Genomic DNA, 15,163 nt, shown 5'->3' with positions numbered 1-15,163 from the left:
AGTGACTGACCAGGCGTTGAGATGTTTATGGTGGTGGGAGCCTCCTGCTTCGGCCTGCTGCGGAGCTGCTCACTAGATGGCTCTTTACTGCTTAATTGGTCCTGAGGTGAGTGTTGCCGCCTGGTTTCTGGTCCCCGGTCTGATAGGTGGAGTGCCCCTTGACCATCCATGAGGCTCTTACTGCCTGTTCCTTGCTGGCAGGAGGGGCTGTAGGCAATCGGACCTTGACCATCGCCCAGAGTTGGGGTAGCTCAGCCAGTCTCCACCTGGCTTGTCAGGAAGACAAATTGGTTTTATGTTTGTGGCTCTTCTGGGCAGTGTCTGGAAGTCTGGTTCTATGCTGCATGGGAGAATCTGACAGGCTGCTTCAGAGAGCCTCAGAACCAGCAGGACATGGCTTGCCCAGGGGCGCCAGCTCTGCTTCCCTGGAGCTCCCGTGGTCTGGAGTAGAGGCCGCATGCGGCCTCCCGCCAGGTCATGATGTCCTCCACCTAAGACTCGGGCTGCACTGCTTTGTGTTTTGAACATTTTTGGACCTTCCCAGGCCTTGGCCATTTGTTTGGGCTTCTCTTTCCTCTGGCAAATAGAGAGTGAAGGCTGGAGGGTTTGTGTCCTGAACTCCAGGGAGAAAGAGCCACTGTTGATGCCGGAAAATATTTTCCTTTGGGTGAGATATTTTTGTGTTTCTTTTGAACATTCTTTGTGTGACTCTTGAGACCCAGCTTTTCCAAAAAAATTTATCTTTTTCGAAATGGAGGTATGAAATAGGTACAGTAGGGTGCATACAGTATACAAACGAGAAATGGACAGCTCAATATATTGTTATACAAGTATACACCTGTGTAATCACCACCCAGATCAAGACGAAGAACCTTTTCCGTCATCCCAGAAAGTTCCCTTGTGCCCTTTCCCAGTCAGTAATGCCCTCCTTCTGCCAGGTAACCACTACTCTGACTTCTGTTACTTTTGGATCATTTGCCTCTTACTAACTTTCGTATAAATTGAATCAAACAAGATGTACTCTTTTGAGTCGGACTTCCTTTGCTCAACATAGCATATGAGAGATTCATCCGTGTGGTTGTATGTATTGGTAGTTCAGCCTTTTTATTGCTGGGTAGGATTCCATTGTATTACTGCACCGCAGCTTATGTGTTCCCTTTCTGTTGGACTACATACCTTCTTTAGTCTTTCAGTTTATGTTTGTCGAATAAGTATGTGAATGTTCAATCTGATACGAGCATCTCCCTAGACCTATCAGCTTGTCCTAATTTCCCTCATCCTTTAAAACCTAATTCCAGTCCTTCAGACATATGGTCTTCCCTGTCTCTTGTGGAGTCTGCACTGGCCTCCCTCTTTTCTAAACCCCTGTGATAGAGGGAGGCTGACCCCAGGCCTGTGGAAGTGGCCTTTGAGCCCTAGTGACCCATTTTATTTATTCTTTCAGCAGATGTTTATTGAATACCCGTTATATGTTTTACACTGTCCCAGGTATTGAGGATTTAGCAGTGAACAAAGAGATAAAACTTCCAAAATATCCTGTCTTCGTGGGGTTTACATTTCAGTGCATGCAACCAGCCCTGCCCTCTGTCTTTTGGACCCTGATACCAGAAGAATCTTAGTCTTGCCTAGGCTCCTCTGTCTCCTGGGATTTTGTAGGAGCTTGGTGGCAGTGGCTCTTGCCACCTTGACGGGGCCTCTCCAGGGCTTTCGTGGGCTTTCGTCTCCCTTCTCTGCTGCTGCTGCTTGGCAGTGAAAGGGTTTTTCAAGATTGGTCCTTCCTTCCACTATCCAGGAGTCTGATTCCCTCTGTGAGAGGAGAGAATTAATCTCCAACTTTCCATGCCTGTAAGGTGAGTGACCTCTGTTTTGTCAGCGCTTGCCAATCTGTCCTCTAATTCCCAGCCAGGGTAATGGAGACATGACTTTGTGCTAAAGCAAACCACCAGCTCTCCTAGTGCGGATTCTGTCCCGATCCAGGCAGCTCAGAGAGGATCTCCTCACAGGTGCTCAGGCACCTGGGGGCTACAGAGGTGTTGGTACCTGAGCAGCTTTGGTCTTGAATGGTGATTGGCAGATTCAAGGAGGGAAGATGCCCTGCCATCGTATACTCCCTAACCACCATCCATGCCAGTGGGGCGGCTGCTTCTGAAATAGGTTTCTATCCTCAGGCTCCTAAGAGCACATGAGAGGCTGTGAACACCCCAGTGAGGAGGAAGGGTCAGGAAACGGGGGTCTTGGAAGGTGAAGGCCAGGGAACTCAAGGCTGCAGCTGGCATAGTGGCCCGTGCCTGAATGATCTGTGGACTCTGGGGGCTTAGTTCTGTTGCCCTTTGGGAAGGGCGCCTGTGAGCGGGTGGGATAAATTCTCAGTGTCCCTGGCTAATGGGTGACACGCCTCAGACTTGATAGTTCTGTAAAACTGTTTCTTCCAAAGCCTGCAAGGATGTTGGTTTGGGGAAGAAAGCCAGCCAGCCCAGAGAATCCCGGGAGCCTGACAGGCCTTTTTCTCTGCGATTCTTTCTTGCAGGCAGCCCGAGGCAGCCTGTCTCTTTGTTAACAGAGTGACAGCAATGTGACACCATGGAAATAATTACTAACAAATCACGGTGCTGACTGCAAACAGCTCTCTGTCTTCAGAGGCATGTCAGGGTGCATTAGAGCAGGACTGGAGGAGCGGCACGAGGGGGCTGAGAAGCAGCCTGTGCTCAGACGCTCTCCTCTTCTTCCCCCACCCTGACCCCTTGCTGCTCTGTCTGACTTTCCTGCTCGTGGCCCTTCCCCACTAGGTCAGCTAAGGGACCTGCTGGATACGTGGCATGTGGCTATTCCCGCTTCCTCTGGGCAGGTAGCTAGGACTCCCGTCTTTGCTAAGGAACACCTGGGTAGTGGTAAGGTCCAGGAGTTTTTCCGTTACCGGGCCCCCAAAAGGTGGAAGGATGCTCCATTTTTTATTTACTCGCTGCCAGTTGGGACCAGCTTCGCCTTCTGGTGGTTTTGGGGTGATAGTATTTGTGCCAGCTGGACCCAGAATCTGGGGGAAGCCTTGTGTTTCAGTGTTGGCTCAGCTCCCTTCCCCGACAGCCCTGGATTTTTCCTCGATTGCCACAGTCAGTTTTGGGTGAGTCGACTCTGTCCGTTCCCTCTTGGTTAGCAGAGTGAGTGCTCTGACTGTCAGGGCTGTAAATAGGGTTCTTGGTGTGTGTGTCTGGAGGCAGCCGGGTTGGGTGGGGAAAGGAGTGGAAGGACAGGCAGCGCTCCGATGGCTCCCTCGCTTGCCCCCCTCCCCTCTCATACAATATTTATCCAGGGATGGGAGTCAGATGCAGTGACCTCAGGGTCACCCAGTTAAATAGCTTCTGAACCTCCCTGCATTCTAATTGCTGCAGTTGTCCTTTGCTCTGGAGGCTTCTCCTCCCCATTGTCTGCTGAGGCACACACTAATGGCTCTCCTCCCTGGCCCTGCTGGGAGGCATCTGTGGGGTGGGGGTGTGTGTGGAGGGAGGGAGAGGGCTCATTGCTACCTCCCTTTCCCCGGGGATAAGGGAATCTAGGGCCTATTAACAAGCGGCTTTAGCTAGGAGGAGCACAGCCCCCTGCGCCCCTGCTGCCACCTCCCCAAAGCTGGCTGGAGAAGGAGGCCCAGGCGGCGGGTCTGGTTGACGGGCCAAGGGGCTTCCCCCATCTCCAGTCGGATGAGCAGAGCTGTGGGGCTCGTGACTCCTCTACAAGGGGACAGACCCTTGAGTACTTGGCTGGGGAGCATCATCCTGTGTTCCCATGGTCCCACATTCATGGTTTAGGAACGTCTAGTGAGTGGTATTTCCTGTTGGAATAGACTGCATTTTGCTCAGAGATTGGCCAGATGCAAAAGTCTTCTTGGTCCCCCAGAGGTTGATTTAGATGATTGATGATGGTAGCAGGTGTGCTGCATTTGGTGATTTAAGAGTGGCACGTGCCACACGTCTTCACCAGGACCTCCCTGTAAATGTCAGTTACCACCCACTTCAGCTCTTCTCTTCCGAGAAATACCATTGGAAACTGCCATCGAAGGCACTAAGCACTGTGTATCCTGGAAGAATATTCCCGCAGGAGCCTAAAGTTAGCCCCAGTTGAGAGTTGCTCGGGGCCCAGTAAGTACTGTGCTGGGGACTGTGGGGACTGCCAGGTGATCAGGGCAGAAGGAGCAGCACGTGCAAAACTAATTGCAGGCTAAGTAATAAGTACGGTAGAGCATGAGAACACTACAAAGAAGGTACAAAACGAATGCCATGAGAACCCAGAGCAGCACAGTAGAGAGACTGAATGGGTAGTATTTTTAGCAGGAAACTTAAAAAAAATAAAACGTTAAAGAAAGCCCAATATTACAAAACATAAAAGTTGAGCTCTTCTGGTTGAAGCTGGGGCACGGCCCTGCCCATTCTTCCTCCTCCTCCTCCCCTAGTCCACAGAGTAGCCCGATGTCCCTCCTAGAACCCTAGAGCTCCATGGAGCATGGTTTAAAATGCCCACCAGAAGTGTGACTGTGTAGGCTAGGTGTTACACATCCTGAAGGGGTCAGGGGAGCTGGGATCAGGGCAGAGGAGATCAGCCAGGGGTAAGGGGAACAGCTGTGTCCTGGAAGCAGAGGTCAGACTGCATCCCAGATCCTGAATGCTTGCAGGATGCTCTCCTCAGAGCCTCCAGAGGGCATTGTAGGCCACACAAAGGCAGCCCAGGCAAAGGGTCAAGATGGCCATAGGCCAGGGGGAGCCTCTGGTGGGGGATGAATGAGGTATCTTGAAGACCACTCAAACTGCTACGGAGTGCCTGAGCCAAAAAGAGAATAGCTCACCAGCCAAGACACTGACCAGAATACCCTGGAAACCTCCTGTCACCTGCTGACTCTCCTCCCCGGACCCTACTCCCTGCTGCCTGCTCGGGCCTCTGCCATTCCACCTGGGAAAGAGGGCTGGCCGGCCCTGGTGGCCGCTCCAGCACTTTTCGCAGCCGCAACAGGTGGGGCACTGTGCCCTTTCCCTGGAAGAATTGCAGCGGGAGGGACTCCAAAGAGGCACTTGTCTTATTGTTTCACCAGAGGGGCTGGCGAGTTACACAGTATTTGGTTTTGTGGCACTGGGGAGGTGCATGTTAGGCTGTTCCCCAGGGTGTTTGTGGCTCTTGTGTGCTTTGTGTGGTTATTTCTGTGGGCTCCGTGTGGGAGAAATGGGAGTAGAGACAGGTGGCAGGTGGGCCACAAAGCGGTGGAGCAGGGAGGTGCTCTGTACATATACGGTGCCTTTTGGAGGCTTCAAGCATCTGCTTGCCAATGGGGATTTGAGGTTGGTTTTCTCTGGGAGTACGGGCAGCTTGGCCTACGGGGCGTCCCTCTGCACCCGCCTGCGTTCTGGTTTCTGTTTGGGAACTCTCCAGTGCAGCATGTCTGGGAACACTTCCAGCTGTGCTGCCAGACCCAGACGCAGGTGACGGCCTTTCGTCTGTACCATAGGGAAACCAAGAGGAAATTAAATGTCATTTGCCCCCTGCACAGCAGGTCGCTGCCAGATCAGACAGTGCTGATCAGAGCTGTGCGGAGAGCACCCGAGGGAAGGCTTGTGCCTGCCGCCATGCCCTCTGGGCTGTGGAGACTCCCAGGTGATGGCCTGGCTCAGGCCCAGGGCTTTCTCTGCCAGGCTGGGTTCACCCTGGCCTGAGGCCCAGCCCTGTGCTACATGGCAGCTGTGGCCCATGCCAGGCCAGAGGTGCATGTGTACCAGTGGGAGGGGGTGGAGGGGCAGGGCAGGGCAGGGCCTGGCAATAGAGGACACACAGGAGCCAGTGAGGTGATCAGCCCCTGCTCAGAGAAGCTGTGTGATATTGTGGAAAGAACAGGACCTTTAGGATTGAAAGAGACCTGGGTTTGAGTCCTGGCTCCATTACCTACTAGTTGTAGGACCTTGGGAAAGTCACATTACCACTCTCAACCTCCATTTCCTCATCTATGAAAGGGAGAGTATAACAAGCTCTGGCTTCTGACATCTGTTGGGGAAGTAGCTTCTTGTTGGGACTGGTGCCTGAGTTTCCTCACCCCACCTCCCCTAGATCTGGAAAGATGGCCCGGAGCCCCTTGTACCTCCTGGGGCCTCAAGTGTAGTGAGTTGGCTGAAGTTGATGGGAAGTGGGGCGGGGAGTGAGTCTGGCTGGGGCCGCACCGCTGGTACTCTCTCCCAGCACGAGGCCTTTCCTTCTTGTCCTCCTAGTCCTCTCAACCAAGCATCCCAAGGCCTTTATGAGATGAGCACGGGTGATAGTGGTCACCCTCTTAATTGGGGGGGGCTCAGCTGGCTCCCTCCAGCCTCATACTTGCACTCCCCTTCCTGTTTGGGAGGACCTCAGGGCTCGTCCCAGCCCCTCCCTTGCCTTGAGTCCTAGTGGCGGGGCGTAGTTCTTGGCTCTGCAGTGACATTTATTAACAGGGCTTTGGGAAGAGATGTTTTAATACTGTGAGTGTTCTCCCTAGAAAACTCCCCACCCCCACCTCACCCCCATCTGAGGCATGGCTGCTGGTAGTGAAATTCATTAGTGTTCCCTGACAGGCAGTGGCGACAGAGGCGCTCGCTGTCTGCTTCCCGCTCCCTCGCTCTTGTGCTCCTGCTTCATGCACACTGATATTTAAAGCTGATGGGCTGCATATAGACTTCTTGTACCATGACAAGTTTGGGGAGGGGGATGGGGGAGGAAGAGACAGACAAGGAGCCAGCTGTCACGCTGGTATTTCAAACAGTACTCTCTCCTGACCCTTTGCAGGCTCCAGCAAGTGTATCATCTTTCTGAAGCTGGTGGTTGGAATTGTAACCTGCAGCCGTCCCAGAGGATAGGGGCAAGCGTGGGGGCAAAGTGGGCTGAGAAGTCGGCAGTGCGTTCTCCCAAGGCTGTGGGCAGGAGGAGAGTGCAGGGACAGAGAGAGGGAGTGAGTGAGGAGAGAGAGAGACAGAGAGAGAGAGAGTGAGTGTGTGTGTGTGTGTGTGTGTGTGTGTGTGTGTGTGTGTGTGATAGCAAAGGGGATTGAAGCTCAGTCTCTGTAAGTGCTCCTCAGCATTGCCCTCCCATCCCCAGGAATGAAGTGACCCTTTTGCTGTAGTCTCTCCTGGAGTGGTCATTATAGTTGATGCTGTGGTTATCTTCTAGGTGGTCCTGAAAGCTCCCTGAGTATAGGAATCAGGTTTGATTGGCCTCTACCCCTGAGGGTCCTGGGTCTCAGTGATACCCATCAATATGTGGTATCAATTCAGGTAGAAAGTTCTCCCACTTTGTGTCTCAGACTGGGGCCTTGGCTTTTGTTCCCTCCTATTTGTGTGCTGATTTTTTGGATTTGGAGAATGAGTACCAAGGTGCTTCTCTATCCACAGCTCCTCCCCTCACCCCCAAGCTTCTTGGAATTCATTTTGGCAACTGTTGAATGGTTCTGGGACCTCCCTACTCTGTCATCCCCAGAAAACTTCTCTAGAATCCTTTTCCTGACCGAGGCACTGTCTTCTCAATGCAGGTGGCCTGGAAGCATCTCCAAAGGCAGGTTTGGTCTCAGCTAACCTCCTTACAGCCAGAATCCCTTCTATAAGTGCTTGTTTATAAAGTATGTTTCCCTTGGCCGGCTCGTTTAACCGTCACAGAGCAGGGCATGGCAGTGATGTAGCTGCCCAAGGACACATGTTCACTTGACCAAGTTGTCTCTTAGTGCGGCAGAGCCATGTGCCTGGTGGGGCTTCTACTGTGCTCTCCTTCCCCCCGCCCCCATCAGGGGCTCTTCTAGCTCCAGGGTCTGCATGGGGGAAGTGATTTGGGAACAGACCTGACTCCTCCACTCCCTGCTCTTTTAGCCTTGTCAGTGCTGTCAGTGCTCCCATTGGCTTCTTCCATTTCAGCACAGCTGTGTCTGTGTGTGTGTGTCTGTGGGACAGAGAGGGGTTACTGGCCATCTTCTGGTGGAGGGTGGAGCCAGAATGCCTTTTCTCTCTGTAGACTGAAGTGTATTCTTGAACTGTCCAGGATCATCTTTGATGTGCTCACCTCCTGTAACCCCCATTGCCCTCATCCTTCCCCCACACCCTACACACTATCCTGTAGGCTTCTAGTAGGGGGTGCTGGTGCAGGGCAGCGCCTTTCTCTCCCTTCGTGTCCTTGCCAGTCCTGCCCTGGTAGAAAGCACTGAGCATTCGGCCCGCCGGGGGCAGCCAGGCTGTATCTCCTGCCATGGTGCGTCTTGCAGGTGAGATGGAAACTGACTGGCTTTGATAAGTACGAGACTTGAGCATTAATTTTTTATACATCAGCAGTGGCCAAGTGAGTGAATTCAATTATGAGTCTGCCTCTCTCCACCCTCCTCCCCCCAGTGTGGTGGTTCAGAGCAGAGACTAAGGAACCTGTTGAAATGAGAAACCCCTATTTCCTTGTTTGACCCCCTCACTAATTCGGGTTAAATTGCTACGCGATTGCAATGGTGACACATGGTGCCTGCCTGTGTTTGTATAAGAGGATGCAGTGGGGGTGGAAGGACCAATTTGTGCAGAGATAAAAGGTGTCACAGGCAGATAACTAACGTCCCAGCCCCGTGCCTGCTCTCATTGTAGCTCAGTGGGCTCCGTGTAGAAGCCCAGCCGTCCCCTCTTCCTTCCTTCCCTCCCCTTGCTCGTATTTTACCTCGACGCCACAACGTAATGATGCCCTGCGTAGTGGGGGAGGAGATAGGCACCTCTGGCTGACAGCCCTTCCTGATAACCAAATTCCAGCCCATCCATCACCAGCTACTCTCCTCAACTTGAGGAAAAGTGATCGTGAAAGGCGGGCCGTTTATCACCCAGGGTCTGTTTATCTCCTCTGGGTAGGGGAACGGAAATAGGAGAGACAAAGAGCTGCGTCCCCAGCTAAGTGCTGCCTCGGCTGGGGTAGCCTGCCGGAGCTGGATGCAGAATCACGTCATGCTGACTGGGGAGGCTCTGACTAGTAGGACTCCCAGACTGGGACCCAGGGGAAGGGGACCCTTCCTGAGGCTCAGCCCTGGGAGTTGGAGACAAGCCTAGGAGATGTGGTGGTTCTGAGATGCAGGACAGCCAGTGACAGCATTCTTCGGGAAGGTTTGTATCAGAATGAGCAAGTGTGGAGCCCCTCGTGGAAACAAGTCCAACCCCCCTCACGGGTGACCCCTCGGCAGGAGCTCCCATCTGACTGGTCAACTGGGTCTGCTGCTTCCGCCTTCCCCAGGCTGGGCCTTCCATGCCTCCGTGCTCCAAGGTGACTTTGAAGAAGACAGGGCCTTTCTCCATGCTCTTGGCCTCTGCACCTCAACACTCCCCTTTTTCTGCATATCAGGTGGCACAAAATAGTTTGCCCTCTGAAGGCGAGCAGTATGTGCGTTTGAGTACCAGGACTGAAAGCCTACATCACTCCGAGATCTGGGTCCCACAGCTTTTCCAGAGAGGCAGAGAGGGGTCAAATATGGCCTCCAATTCAGCTGACTTCCTCCTCTTCAAGGGCTTGAGAGTGACCTGCATCTCCCCAGTTTAGAGTTGTCCCTAAGACTTGCAGAGAGAGAAGCACAGAAGGAAGAGTGTCCATGACCTCTGCCAGAACTGGTGCCTGCTCTCCTGCTGGTCCTGGCTCTTGGTGTCTGCCAGTCTGTTTGTCAGACCTCCATGGATGCTGCTGGCCCCATCTACTCAAGCCTAGTAGTTCTAGCAGAGTCCCCCAGCTCTACTTCACCCAGTCTTCAAAGCTGAGCTCTTGCTAACAGTGGCTTCATCCCGCCCATACCCATTAGCAAGGGTGACATTCCCTTAATGAGCTAGTCCCCTGCCTTGGCTGGCGCTGAGCTGGTCACACCTGTTTGCCATCAGGGCTGTCTGGACCTAGCCCAAGTGCTGGGCTGCAGGTGGTAGGGCTGGATGAGGGGCTCCTTTTGCTCTGTGCTGTATGGGCGGGGGGCTGTTTCTTATACCTCTATTCCTCCCATACTGTTCTTTCTAAGTAGGAGAGGGCTTTCTTTGCTTTCTTTATGTTATTTAGCGGGAGTAATAAAGGAACTTGAGGAGTACCATATCTTTTCTAATGCCCCCCTGGATGGAGCAGCAGGGAGCCAGTCAAGCATCAGCAAGAGGGTTTCACAGTGGGTTCTGATGACCCTAAGGGGCCAGTGTGGTAAGAGCAGGGCCACATGGTAAACGCCGAAGGCAGAGCCCCTCTCTGGCCTTAGGCCCCATAGTATTTGGAAAGCAATCATATCCCTTGGTTTAGAGCCCACAGGCAGGACTGGGGTTGGTGGTGGGGGTTGGCTTCCTTAAAGAGGGCCCCTTGCATTCACGAAGCTGAAGGAAGTTTTGATTTGGTTGAAAAAAAATCCCATTCCTTTTTATGGCCTGGACATAATTGGCTCTTTTCTATTGGCCATCAGTGATGTCATTCCGACCCTCATAAAGAAGGGGAAATCACACCTGTGGACTTGGTGCATAAAATTTCATTGGGCAGCAGTAATAAGCATGGCCAGATGATGTTTGGGCAGTTGAGGAGCTCTGTGCCCAGTGATCCCAGCTGCCTGGAGACCTGGGCACCATAAACCTGCCTGCACGTTCATGCCCGTAGGCTAGTCCAGGGCCCACTGCCAGTGGCTCTTTTCCTGGGATCAGTATCTGGTAGGAACTCACAGCATTCAGGCCCTTTGTGCCAGGGTGACTTTTGCCTTTTTCTTCTCCAAACTGGTGGAACCATGTACCCACTGGTACCCACTGACCCTAGCCTTAGGCTCCTAAGAACCGTGGACCCAGGTGTGACCCTGAGCACTGACCACCATGCTACCTGACCCTCTGAAGTCCCAGGCCTTGCCTTCCCAGGGACTGCAAAGACTGCATCTATATGATTGATGCCTTGTGTAGTTAGAAGACTTAGATCCCATTTCTAGCTCTGCCCTTGGCTTGTTGTCTGATTAAGCAAATCCTTTTTCTTCTCTGGGCATCAGTTTCCTCTTTTATGAAGGGGTGACAACTTCTCTAACCTACCTTCCTCACAGGGTTTCTCTTGGTGCTCTCTAAGCTGGGCTAGGGTTCTGTCATAGAAATGTGTAGCTGTCTTCCCACGAGGCACCTGGGAGTTCAAGTTCTGGCATACGGCTGGGTCCTCTATAACTGTACTGCTTGTATCTTGAAGTCACATAGCTGGAGGACTCAACAACCTGAATGCCTGTGCGTCTGCAAACAACATGTGTACCTGCAAGTGACCAGGGCCCCGAGTGAGAATGATGGTCCCGCCTCCTTCTGCTTCAGTCAGCCAGGGGGCCCAGGCAGCACTCTGGATGCGGCTGAGCCATATCTGAAGCTGAGTCTCCAGCCTGACAATCTGTCTAGTCTGTCCTCAGTGCGGCCACTCTGGTATAGGTCCTCCACCAAGAGAAACAGGCAGGATCCTACTGAGCTAGACCCTTCCTACCTGGGTAGAGAAGCCTACAGCTGATATCTGCCTTTGAAATCCTGCTGAAGAGGGAGCCCTTCCCTCTCCCAAGACCAGCCAGCCAAAAGCGCTCCTGGCCTGTGTCAACTAAAAGAATCAGAGGGTGCTGGGCTTGGCTAAGGGAGAGTATGATAGGTGACCCAGGACCCTTGCCTTTTGCTGGCCAGTCCCCTAACCTGCTCCTTTGCAGATTCTGTGCTTCTGGTGGCCCCCTTCACTCACAGGTCTTAATATGATTCTTCAAAAATAGCTGAGGGGCTTCCCTGGTGGCGCAGTGGTTGAGAGTCCGCCTGCCGATGCAGGGGACATGGGTTCGTGCCCCGGTCCAGGAGGATCCCACATGCCACGGAGCGGCTGGGCCCGTGAGCCATGGCCACTGAGCCTGCGCGTCCGGAGCCTGTGCTCCGCAACGGGAGAGGCCACAACAGTGAGAGGCCCGCGTACCGCAAAAAAAAAAAAAAAAAAGCTGACCTGAGCAAGCATTTCACAAATACCAAGGATAAGGAACGTGAAAGAAAAATGGAAGGGAATAAGACAATCATCCAGACGTTACAGTTCTGCTTCTTAGGCAAACACATTCTAGTTCCTAAAGCTACCTTTCATCTTTCAAAATCTTGCCTCATTTCCTTACAATCTTGGTCCTTGGTTCCCACATGGGGACATCCTACGTGGATACCCCTTCGTCATCTTGGCCTCAGCCAGAATCTCCCTCCCAGGAAACTGACTGGTTGTAGTTAATGTCACTGTGCCACCTGGGTGTTGAGAGGAACCTTCCCTTGGAAAGGTGTCTCAGGTCTTAGAAAAGTAAATCCTTAACTCTGCCACCTGAAACATGGGCACTGACCTCCCACTAGTGTCTGTCAGGTAACTGAAGAGTAATGGATGGAAGGCTGACTGCCCTAACACTTTCTAGGGTAGAAACAAGTCATTTCGACTGGATTCTTTTTGCCAAGCCTCCTAAAAAAGGAGTTTGTACTTGTGATCTCCACTTTCTTATCTCTTCTCACTCTTCAACACGTCGCCTGCTGCCTTCTGTCCCCACTAGCCCACCGATGTCAAATTCATTGGGTTTTTCTCAGCTCTATCTTGCTTGACCACTCTGGCATTTGACACTAATGACCTGCTTTTTAAGCTCAAAAATCAGTTGTAAATATTCCAGAAAGGGTAAGCCTGCTTTCATCATTTAGGTTGACCACAGGTGATGTGAAGTGGGGTCCAAAGAGCATGTGTGACCTTGGCTATCTGATACCCTGAAAAAGGTCCAGGAGCCTTGCCCTCTGGACACGGAGGTGGGTTGGGTGAGTCCCGACTCATGGTACATTATCTCCTACAGAATTCTCGAAGGAGATGAGGCTGTGCGACCTGGAGAAGGGAACTCTGAGGAAGGTCCCTAGGCTCAGATCTTGGGAGGGTTCTGTAAGGAAGAGACAGAAGTCTCATTCTCTGTAGTTTCTAAAGACGTTTCTCAGACTCATGGGTAGAAGTTACAAGAGACAGATTTTAGTTTAGCATTAAGGAAGGCTGTTCTGAGAATTGAAGGCGTCCAGAATCAGAGCCGACTGCGGTGTGGGGTAGTGAGTTCCTTGTCTGTGCTGACGGTCTGGTAGGGGTGGCCTGCTTTCATTTTAGCTCAACAAAACTTATGAGACATTAGCCTGGGCTCTCTGCTCATCTCATTCCACACTCTTCCCAGGTGATCTCATCTCCTCTCACGACTTTAATTTTACTTAAATTACATTAATGACTTAGCAATTTATATCTCCAGTCCCGACCTGTCTTTACAACTGGATATCCATCCGCCTCTTAGACATCGTCCCCACTGCCAAATGTCTCCTAGGCACCTCAGACTCAACAGATGTTGAGTGCTTGGCACACGTCAGGTGTACATCTAAAACTGCATTCCCAAACTCATGCCTTCATCCGGTGGGGTGGTAGGGGCGAGGCAGTGGGAGCAGTGTACCCTGGTTTAGGGAGACACTGTATGAAGAAAATTTAAAAACAATAATGAAATTGACTAAATGCTGGTCTGCTTCATCTATTAGATATGCTCTCTGCGCCCCTAACTTTGTCTTTGTATCTGTCTCAGTGAGTAGCGTGAAGCAAGCCAAGCCACACACCTCTGAATTGGGTTCTACTGCTTTCTCTCATTGGGCCCCATGTCCCATTGGGTCACCAAGGCTTCCTTTATATCTTTTCCTGTTGCTGGCTCGCTGTCTCTATGGCTACTGTCTAGTCTCCTGGCTACTACTCAGCTTTTTTGGCTGCATCGGGTCTTAGTTGCAGCACGAGGGATCTTTGTTGAGGCACGCGGGATCTTTCATTGCGGTGCGTGGGCTTCTCTCTAGCTGTGTTGTGGGGGCTCCAGAGCGCGTGAGCTCTGTAGTTTGCAGCACGTGGGCTTAGGTGCCCCTCAGCATGTGGGATCTTAGTTCCCTGACCAGGGATTGAATCCGTGTCCCCTGCATTAGAGGGCAGATTCTTTACCACTGGACCACCAGGGAAGTCCCACTCAGCTTTTTTAATGTATTGTTTTTGTTGCCCCCAGAACAATCTTTGTAAATCACAACTCTTCTGAGTCTCTCTATTGCCTGTGGCCAAGCTCCTCTTAGTAAGAAAACTCCGTGATCTTCCCCAGCTGATATTTCTAGTATCCTCCACCATCCTTCCATGTACCCCAGTGCTGCAACTTAAGGCTTTTTTGTAAAGTTTATTTATTTTTGGCTGCCTTGGCTCTTCGTTGCTGCGCGTGGGCTTTCTCTAGTTGTGGGGAGCAGGGGATACTCTTCGTTGTGGCGAGCGGGGGCTACTCTTCGTTGCGGTGAGCGGGGGCTACTCTTCGTTGCGGTGCGCGGGCTTCTCACTGTGATGGCTTCTCTTGTTGAGGAGCACGGGCTCAAGGTGTGCAGGCTTCAGTAGTTGTGGCTTGTGGGCTCTAGAGCGCAGACTCAGTAGTTGTGGCGCGTGGGCTTAGCTGCTCCGTGGCATGTGGGATCTTCCCGAACCAGGGCTCGAACCCATGTCCCCTGCATTGTCAGGCGGATTCTTAACCACTGCGCCACCAGGGAAGTGCCAACTTAAGGCTTTTTATCTATTTCTTTTATTATCCATTCCATTGAACAAACTGTGAGCCCCTTATGTGCAGGAGTCAGTCTTACTTTTTGAGGCCTAAGTGACTGTTATTGTAAAACATCAGGGTTTGGCTGAATGGATTTGTGTCGGTGAAACGGCATCATCAGCTGGAAGGGGAGATAATTTATAAATTATGATTTAAAGAAAAAACAAGAACAGGTTCTTGGTTTAGATTCTGACTTCTTTTTAGCCCTCTGTATGGTCTCTTCTCTATCACAGAAAGCCTATTGCTTGAGACTTAGGTGTGAGCCGAAGCCCCTGCCCAACTATCTCTAAATCACACGCTCTTCCTCTCTGTCCTCCTATCTTACATCTCTGCCTCTCTATGTAACAAGATGGCGACAATATCCTGGTGCATTGGAAAGAACATAGGCTTTGGAGTGAGACAGATCCGGGTTCAGTTCTTGGCACTATCATGTTTTAGCTGTGGACTCTTAGGTAACCCCTCTGAATCTTTGCTTCATCTATAATATATACAGATCTACCCACCTCACAGCATCTCTGTGAATTAACGTGAGAATGTAAGTAAGACACTTAGCGTGTTGTAGGCCATCAGAAAGCAGTG

The 15,163-nt window shown here is 51.8% G+C and overlaps 1 protein-coding gene across 11 annotated transcripts in view; it reads left to right on the top strand.

The window, feature by feature from the left end:
* Nucleotides 1-15,163, top strand: part of ERI3 (ERI1 exoribonuclease family member 3) — a 129,227-nt gene that overhangs the window by 52,698 nt on the left and 61,366 nt on the right. The gene's annotated exons all lie outside the window — the stretch shown is intronic.

The sequence above is a fragment of the Phocoena sinus genome, chromosome 1 (assembly GCF_008692025.1).
Source record: "Phocoena sinus isolate mPhoSin1 chromosome 1, mPhoSin1.pri, whole genome shotgun sequence".
Taxonomy (NCBI): Eukaryota; Metazoa; Chordata; class Mammalia; order Artiodactyla; family Phocoenidae; genus Phocoena; species Phocoena sinus.
The sequence above is the reverse complement of the archived record's forward strand: the minus strand, read 5'-3'. Positions and strand labels throughout refer to the sequence as shown.